General features: G+C 47.9%; 1 long non-coding RNA gene across 1 annotated transcript; it reads right to left on the bottom strand.

The window, feature by feature from the left end:
- Positions 1-439: 439 nt before the first annotated feature.
- Positions 440-4,567, bottom strand: LOC149343072 (uncharacterized). Its single transcript, XR_016283091.1, has 4 exons — positions 4,082-4,567; positions 3,625-3,693; positions 3,046-3,110; positions 440-587 (listed from the first exon to the last, which is right to left on the bottom strand). It is a non-coding gene; the product is annotated as an uncharacterized LOC149343072 (long non-coding RNA).
- Between the last annotated feature and the right edge of the window lie 5,232 nt (positions 4,568-9,799).

Genomic DNA, 9,799 nt, shown 5'->3' with positions numbered 1-9,799 from the left:
CCCCAGGAGGTGCTCATTTTTCCCGAACACATCTAAAAAACGTCCCCACAACTAGCAATGTCCAAAAAGTTGTGCGTCCCATCCCAATCAACCAGTGTACATTCAATGGACGTCCGAGGTATGTCCTTTACTGGATATACGGATATCCGTGGGAGATCCGCTGACGTCCAACGGCTCTCGCACGGACCTCCGACGGAGGTACAAATATAATTATTTAGACTGCCGACAGATATCCATCTCGGATATCCGCCGGCGGATCTTTTGAGGATATTTGCAGGTAATGCATTCTTCACCATTATGAGGCAAGCCAGAACTACAACCACCAATCAGTGCACCTCCCAGGGCCACTGGGCTTATTAAAAGCCCGCAGAGTGTCTGAAATCGGACATACACCTTGCTGTATGTAATCTGCATGAATCTGTAAAGCAATCGACCAAAATGGCAAAGCATATCAGTCGGGATGATTTTATTATGACATAAATGCCGTCTTCAGTCTTCATGAGGAATTCATCAAGCCGGCCATACACAGCAGCAGGAAGGATACTGTACAGACCATGATGAATTTGCAGACAAGCCGGGGACGTCTTCTGCAGAAAACAGTAAACATTAAGTTCAGAATATGTCATTAAAGCAAGCGAATTTGACAGACACCATTCAGTTGTATGCAGTAAGTCCACCGTGCCAAGTAAATTAGTCATCTGCCGCTCCGAAAGCATGTTTACATCTTGAACAACTAGTAAGTTGTAAGCAACAGAGGTGAGAATATTTCTTGCAATACAAAATATTTTGCTTTTCCAAAAAAAACTGCAAAAACAAATGCCCGACTGCAAAGCTTTGTACCAGTTCATGAAAAATGCGTGTACATTGCAAGCTTGAAGGAATTGGTGAGCGCTATAAAAACACGGAAAAGGGATAAACACACAGGACAACTGTTTAATCTCAGAAGAAACATGACTAAATACACACATTTGACTTCATATCATACACACAAGAGGGAGGAACACACGCGCTGACAAGAATGAAGGAAAAACAGGTAAAAACTATGCGAGCTTACAACAGCCGAAGATTACTATTCTTGAGGTAGGTTAATTCTGTTCCCCCTAACATCACTGAAGGGGAGCTGACGCATTGCTTATCTGGAGCAACGTGCATTGCAAAATTTTCGATAATTTCTCGTTCCCGTCAGTTTCTAGCCCTACCTATTACTTTGGTGTTCTTTAGCAAGGGTATGCATTTACAGTGTGCGAAATGAGGTGCCAGATTCCCGGACTTTGCAAGTTGTTCACTTGATCTTTCGTGTTCCCGGAGCCTCTTGTTAAGGCATCTTCCCGTTTGCCCTGCGTAAGTTTGTTGGCAGCTGAGGGGAATGCTATAAATGACGTTTTCGTCACACTTTACATAGGTGTTTTCGTGTTTGGTGTTGCACCCAGGTTTCTTTTTGTGGTCTTCATTCTCGTTGACCTTTTTACACATTCCAATGAGCTTATTGGGAGCTGAAGAAACCACCTGGACTCCGTACTTGTTAGCTGTCCTCCTTATTCTGTGGGAGATATTGTGAACATACGGCATCACGGCAGGGCGTCCCTCGTAGCTCGTTTTCTTAGTTTTGTGGGACCCAGTAACTTCTCTTAGTAAGCTTTCAGCAGTACAGCAAAGTAACTGCTACGGGTAACCGCTCTCCTTCAATCGGGAGACCTGTTGGTCTACGCTGTGAATTATCAGTCATTCCAGAATTGTAAAGCGAGCTGTAGCTACGTCTTGCCTGAAACCAGCTATAAGAAAATCTTGCCCCCACTCGATAATTCAGAGCGTAGACCAACAGGTCTCCCAATTGAAGGAGAGCGGTTATCCGGAGCAGTTACTTTGCGGCATTGCTGAAAGCTTACTAAGAGAAGTTACTGGGTCCCACAAAACTAAGAAAATGAGCTACGAGGGACGCCCTGCCGTGATGCCGTAGGTTCACAATATCTCCCACAGAATAAGGAGGACAGCTAACAAGTACGGAGTCCAGGTGGTTTCTTCAGCTCCCAATAAGCTCATTGGAATGTGTAAAAAGGTCAACGAGAATGAAGACCACAAAAAGAAACCTGGGTGCAACACCAAACACGAAAACACCTATGTAAAGTGTGACGAAAACGTCATTTACAGCATTCCCCTCAGCTGCCAACAAACTTACGCAGGGCAAACGGGAAGATGCCTTAACAAGAGGCTCCGGGAACACGAAAGATCAAGTGAACAACTTGCAAAAGGGCTAGAAACAGACGGGAACAAGAAATTATCGAAGCTTTTGCAATGCACATTGCTCCAGATAAGCAATGCGTCAGCTCCCCTTCAGTGATGTTAGGGGGAACAGAATTAACCTCCCTCAAGAACAGTAATCTTCAGCTGTTGTAAGCGCGCGTAGTTTTTACCTGTTTTTCCTTCATTCTTGTCGTCAAATGTGTGTATATAGTCATATTTCTTCTGAGATTAAACAGTAGTTAGAAAGTGCTTTGTCCTGTGCGTTTGTCCCTTTTCAGTGTTTCTTTAGCGCTCACCAATTCCTTCAAGTATGTATTTCCAACTCGCCCCAGTAGTAGCTCTTTTGTCTTTTACATTGCAAGACACCACAGCTACTCCCACAGGCAGTCACTTCCACACTGATGGTCAAAAAAATTCAAGTGCAAGAGTAGGGATCCTTACCACATCGTTGCAAGCTAGCTAATGACTTAGGTTGGGCACAAGGTACACTCATAGAGAAAAGTTTGCTGGATGTCGATTTTCCGAAAATATTTATTTTTGCATTGCCTCGCCAGGCAGTCAGCTGAAATTTGTTCAATAAGATCGAGTATCCATGTCCCCTCCTGGTTCTAGGCTTTTGATTAAATTGCTCTGGCTAACAGCACAGAGAAAATGTTTCACAAAGAACTCTCATACCACAAATTTTTATCCATTATTGTACAAGTACACTGCAGTATAGCTAGATACCCTCCGCTGCACAGAGCAAACAGAAGGAAAGTATCCATTATGTGACAGGGTCAAACTTGCACTGTAGTTCAAACTTACCTGAAGGTTGCTGCTGTAAGCTGCAGGTACTATATAGCTGCTAGCTTAGGTCAGTCACATCCACACTGTATGGACAAGAAAATAAAGTATGAGAGAGCACCTTATACTGCACGTTGTCAATGATGCAGCAAAACACAATCTCTGTCGAAACTACAATGCCCACAGGGTTCACTGATGAATCACGCATCAGGGCACTGACAGCATATTTGATGATCCACAGCTGCACAGGAGTAAGGAAGAGAGGTCTGGTCACAATCCAGGAACATGTGGCTCTAGGGGTGCCATATATGGTCCTGCTATCTGGCTCAGCATTGAGCCCTGTGGGCATAACATGTTTGGCAAAGTTATACCAAAGCACTGCAAGAGCTCATTGCACTCAGTGATTGGGAAGTAAGTGAAAAATGTGACTGAAGCTCGCAAATTTAACACAAAAGTTAAGCTTTCCTAAACAATGCTACTGCACAGTGCAAAGTACTGTGTAGTGAGTGGATGGTTGGAGACTTCCATTTGGCAAGCCTAATAAATAAATTAATAAGCTGTGGAAGTATGCACAACTTTTATATGACATTTTCAACCTACCTGTGCTTTCCACGGCTTGGCATAATTAATGTAGGCACCAATACACTCGGTAGCCGGGCCACATCCACACTGCAAAGGCAACAGAAAAGTAAGAAAAACTAAGTCGCGAAGCACTGAAAAACTAACACCGTCCTGGCACTATGCTTTTCGTGCATTCTGTTTCATCGTAATTATGAACCTACGCGCAATTGCCTTAAGATTCACACCATGCAACTACACACCGTCTCCATCCATGGCAGAATTCTGCAGGGGTGGCAACGAATCACCTCCTTTGATGAGAAACGTAGGTCAACTTTTTTTCACAAACACGAGAAACACGTTTGCGGCTGCTAATGCATAGTGCTTGCAACTTCCACTCCGTGGCAAACAAGTAGCGCAACAGAGTACAACTGCGTTAATGCGGTTTAGTCATCCCACAGCAACACCCTGAAAGTAATTTTCAAGCACAGTTACTTACCTCGCAAGTGTTAACACCATGGCCGCTTCTTTCATCCAAAGCAACAAAGCATGTCTCGGCAAGGGGTCAGGCGACACCGGAGCTTTTTCACGAGAGCCTCAGAATCAAACGAACGTCTTTTCGAGCGCGTAGATGACACAACACATTTGTAGCACAGCCAAGCAACCACAGAGCGAACAAACCGCACATTGCAGCAAAAGTAAAGGTCGAAAGGAGCACCACGCGACGAAAACCAACGAGACCATCGCGCCACAAATATTGGCTTGGCTGATAGATTGGATTGGGTTGACTTTTAGGCTTACCGCTCTGCCGCGGCCCCTGGTAGGAGTTTATTAGGGTTTGTTTTCATGGAAGGCAGCATGCATGGCTACATGCCTCGGTTACCTCGAAGGAGTGCTGCAGGATAAAAGGGCGTTAATTATGAGCACTGGCGCCAGAAAGCCAAGCGATTCGTTTAATTCTGGTTCTTTAACATCAGCACCATAGTTGAGTGATCTTAATCAATCTGAATATTAAACTAGTTGGTGGTAGAAATGTGATTGTGTGAATTTTGGCATTGGCAAAATAGAATTTGTTTTAAAATGTTCGTCTGAGGGAAAACAAATTATATATGTCATGTAAGCTCACATCCCAAGAGGGATGTTTACGGATACTCCTCGGACATCCGCCGGCGGATGTCCGCCAGCCATCCAAAAACGAACGTCCCTCGTACATACACAGAATCTCCGATGCGTATATCCGAATATGGACATACGTAGGCATGCCCTATGGACATCCCAGCCTGGCACTGGAGATTCGGACCTTACTCGGATATACCACGGATATCCGTGGTTGACTGGGATGGAAAGCCCCAAAAGGTTAATGCTCGATTTCTCGGCTCTGGTTCAATAAAGTTATTCCTCATTTTTCGTGCAGCCTGCAGGCATCCAAGCGCACGTATGTGCCAAATTTCAGGTGCATACTTACGTTACAGGTGATGTAATCCACCTTTCCACTCGTCTGAATGCGTGCTGGCTCGGCCGTTCTGCACTTATCCGTTTACGTGAAATGTCCTAGCATTTTGCACACAAAGGAAATATGAACTCAAAAAGTCACCCGATTTGGCTCATATAAGAGCAAATAGCAGCGCCATACAGAAGTAATTTCAGTTTACTAGGTGTGCTCTTAGCACGAATTGCATCCTATCGTCCATGCCGGCGACCGCACCATACACCACCACAATCAAAATGCATTCATGTTTCAGTCAAAGAAAAACAATACGGACCGAATTGAAAGTCCGTGCCGAAAAACTTACGTTCAACGGCGCAAATCTGAATGAATACAAACAGCAGACGCAAACGTATGCACCATTTAATACACAGTGTACATAACACTACGGCGCCATGCATATGATGGCCACTTTTTTCTCCAGCCCTGAGAAATCTGCAATATGAAGCAAGTAAAACAGAATACAGGCTGAAAGTTGATGCACCTTAAACGAGCATTCTAACGGCTTCAAAAGCAGATATGCACATGCAAAAGCAAACGTATGTAAAGAGCAACTTCGGTGACAAAAGAAAAGACGAGATGGGCGTACGCTGCAGACACGCAGTTTCAGGTCACGGATTTTCTTCAAGTTGAAACCCCCCTCACGCTTAGACTCGGAGCAAGCTTCAGCGACGTGTTACCAAACAGAAAAAAAATATTAGTTCTACTAGGCGAAAATAAAAAAAAAATGCGAAAAGGGCCTGCAGTATGCTTAAATAAATAAATTAAATAAATAATTAAAATAAACCAACATACCTTGACGACGTTGCCTACGGAAACCCAGGGATGAAATACAAGGCTGCAACAGCTGAAACCATAAATTAAACGCAGGCTTCTGTCCTGCGCCTTCTCACAGCACAGCGAGCGCTCAAACTACGCGTTACACCCTCGTAACGATCCTGGGAGTTTTATTTTCTTGTGACTAAGTGTGGGGATAAGACTGCTTGGAGCCAGGCGGGAAGGTGAACGTGCTCAGGTACGTGCGGTGGCGCGCTGCATCCATGGTGCGGCAGACCGCGCATGCGGCACAGTCCAGCGTGGGAGTCGAGATCAAGGCACGATTAATCCAGTTGGAGAGAGTCAATATAACCACGCGAACACTGCACAAACTATACCGCTGCGGCAGGATGGCTGCGCGGTGGCGAAGTTGGTAGAGCAGGCTAATCCATGCATGGGCACTCGCAGAAAGAGAGTGGCGGGTCTCGGAAGGTCCTTCCCGCCTCAGACCGTAGTAGACGGCCACGCTGCCACCACCAACGTGCTGCAGTCGTCGGAGGCGCTGAGGAATGCAGGGTGCGTGCGAGGAGTCACCTATTGCCACGAACTCCGCTGGCACGAACGCCGCCTCGAACAGCGGCATCAGTAGGGCCGTGGAGCTGCGCAAAGGACTTGCGATGCGCAGCCGCGGCATCAGTTCCAAAAGGAATGGTGTGGGCACGCCGAGGTGCGCGGGAAAACTTCCGTGAATCCGTAGCTACGAAGTCCACGACAGCCCAGTTGACGCAGTGACGAGAGCAAGAACTGCCGCGCGCTGGGGCTTGTGCTCGAACGTCTGGGGCAGCGCGAATAAGCCTGCGCAAAATGGCGTCCGTCCAGCGAGGAAGCCGGGCGAGCGACGGGAGGCCATTACCGCACTTCTGCTAGACAGCGGCGCAGCGAGGAGTGCCGATAGTCGGAGACGCCTGGAGGGACCACCACACAATTTTGAAGTTGGGCGCAAGCTGGGAAAACGCTACAAGACGGGAAAGATGTTGACCGCCGCTGCCGGCGGCGCGATGAAAATGCAGACCGCCGCCGCCTGCCTGCAGCATGAAGCCGACGGCCCACGTGCGAGAAACGCATGCACCGAGAGAGATGCGGGGTTAACCGCTTCCTTCGGCTGTTCGAATGAAACTGCCGTTTCATCTCTCAAAACGACGAGTGCAAGAGCAAAACCTTCTCTCCCCGCAGCTTGTGGCGCGAAGGAGAGAGAAAAGAGAGCGCGAGCAGTCGATTTTTATTTCTTGTTGAAAATCATTGGTCCCAAAACGTTATGCCCAGTTACATTTCTGGGACGAAAATGCATTAACTCGCTTTTGTTGCTGCTTAACACTCCAGAAAAAACGTTTCTAGACCTTTAGTGGGAGCACTGCCTTTTTGCTTGTGTTTCTATGTCGTGCCTCTATGGTCTGGAAACGTTTGAGAAACGTTGTACTGGGACTGGGACATTCCATCCTTTTTTGGAGTTTCTGAGGAGGTTTTGTGCTTGTTGGGTTTTTGCTACGAACATGCCCCCCCCCCCCCCCCCTCCGGCGCCAACAACCAATGGGGCCCCCCCCTGCAAAAAATTCTGCGGACGCCCTTGGTAACAGTCTAACTTCTCGGTGGTCACCTCAACCGCGCCGTGAAGGAAGAAATTGAGGTGCCGTAGTGGAGGGCTTCGAAATAATTTCGACCGCCTGGGGATCTTTAACTTGCACTCACGTCGCACAGCACACGAGCGGCAGCTTGCATTTCGGCGCTCGGCTACCGAGCCGGAAAACCCGGGTTCGAACCCTGTCGCGGCGGCCGCGGAGGAGAAATTCAAAAGGCGCCCGTAGATCCCCAGGTGGTCTAAATTATTATGGTTAATATGGACACTCTGGTTCCGAGCAAAATTTTCCAACGCGAGGAGGCGATCGACGTGAAAAATCATGCGAAAAACGAAACTGTGCGCCGCGCGCTCCTTGTAGGCGAAAAGCTGCACTGAGCAAGTGTTTCGTTTTGCAAGTAAAGATTTTTGAGGTTTTTACGTCCAAAAGCGACTCGGGCTATGAGGGACGCCGTAGTGAAGGGCTCTGGAAATTTCGAGCACCTGGGGTTCTTTAACGTGCACTGACATCACAAGGTACACGAGCGTCTAGAATTTCGCCTCCATCGAAATTCGACCGCCGCGGCCGGGATCGAACCCGCTTCTTTCGTTTTACAGATGACGTTGCATTTTATTAAGTGCGCTTGATTTGTACATGATGAGAGAGAGTTGTTTTATTTGGTGCTTTAGGATCTGGGTAGAAAAAAAATTGGCTGATGGTTTAGCATGGTTAAACCTGGTAAAAAGCGATAGCTTCACCTTCGGTCTCTTCTGCACGTCGCCGCCGCATGGTTTCATTCCAACAGCTGTTTCTGGCTTCCTTCACCCGAGCCGACTCGTCCATCTCTAGCCGGGGCTGCTGCTGTTGTTGCGACTGAGAGAAGGATGAAAAGGAAAGTGCATGGGCCTGCCGACTGGCTCCAGTCGAGCCACCACCGCTGCCACGTGCAGATAGAGGAGAGTTAAAAGATAAGAGCAAAGAGTGAAAGAAGAGACGCGCGTCGCCACAACCACGTCCGCCGAAGCGAAGACGCTGGCTGAAACAGCAGATACTCCAAGATCTCCCTTGTGCCCTTTTGTCCCCATGTCAGCCGGGACTGCACCGCCAAACGCTCACTTGCTCACTGTGTAACGTGCCTCGTACGGCGCGTTGCTATCGTTGCTTCTGAAGAAATGGCGCATACCCATGTACAGAGAACAGCGGTGAAGACGGGGGGCTCTGGCTGGCAGGCGCCATGGTGCCGGTCAGGGCAGCACCTTCTCCTCCTTACCACTTGCGATCCCTTTCATGAGCGCCTTCCTGCGCTCTCTCTCTACGGACGTTGACAACGAATGGCAGCCGCGTTTCGGTGAGGCAAAACGCAAAGGCGCCCGTAAGCAGTGCGATGTCAGTGCACGTTAAAGATCCCCAGGTGGTCGAAATTATTCTGGAGACCTCCACTACGGCATCTCTTCCTTCCTTCATAGATCCCTCGGTGCTTACGTCACCGATCTGTGACGTAATCAAGATGCGGTGGCACTGCCGTCGCCGGCTGCAAAACTTGGGGGTGAAAAGTAGGCTTAGCGCCTGTAGGTATACATGGAAGTAAAAGTTTTCAAAGCAGTTTTCTGATTTCACGGTGCACCTATATGATGTCGTCCCATCGTGAAAATAACCAAATTCACGACAGAACCCGCCGCGATGGCTCGGACCGAGCCGGAGTACCCGGGTACGAAACCGACCGCGGCGGCCGCGTTTGGATGGAGGTGGAACGCAAAGGCGCTCGTGTGCTGTGCTATGTCAGTGTACGTTAAAGATCCCCAAGTGGTCGAAACTATCCCGGAGACCTCCACTGTGTGAGACAGATACTGCGCCATTTCGTTCCCTTAAAAACCAATTTACCAATTTACCAAGGGCTTATAAAAGTATGAACGTACAATGAAGCGTATGAGTATGAAGGAGCAAGACTCATTGAAACACACGCACGCAAAACTTTACAGTGTCCCGAATGTCCATCCAGATTTTCCCCGAAATGTGTCGTTATTTCAAAGACACTCCTCCAACCAAAGCACTTTCAATGGGTAATATATATTCGTATCATAAGAAAGCGAGTGTTTCATTTCGCTAATGCTGGACACTTACAGCACGCGAACCACGCGTGCTTGCCACTTCAAAAGCACGAGTCTTGAGACAACCTGCACCCTCAAAGTAACATTGGAAGAAACAAATGATTACATTTTTCCGATCACTGCTTGTCGCCGCTGCCCGCCGCCCTCGGCTACGATCTAGAAGATGGCGCGGAGCTCGTCAAAGTTGCCATTTCAGAAGCGAGGCAGACCTCTCCATTATTAATTAAAGTCTCCATCTCTATATAGAAACGGTT

Source organism: Amblyomma mixtum, chromosome 5 (assembly GCF_055824585.1).
Source record: "Amblyomma mixtum isolate Tamu chromosome 5, ASM5582458v1, whole genome shotgun sequence".
NCBI lineage: Eukaryota > Metazoa > Arthropoda > Arachnida > Ixodida > Ixodidae > Amblyomma > Amblyomma mixtum.
The sequence above is the reverse complement of the archived record's forward strand: the minus strand, read 5'-3'. Positions and strand labels throughout refer to the sequence as shown.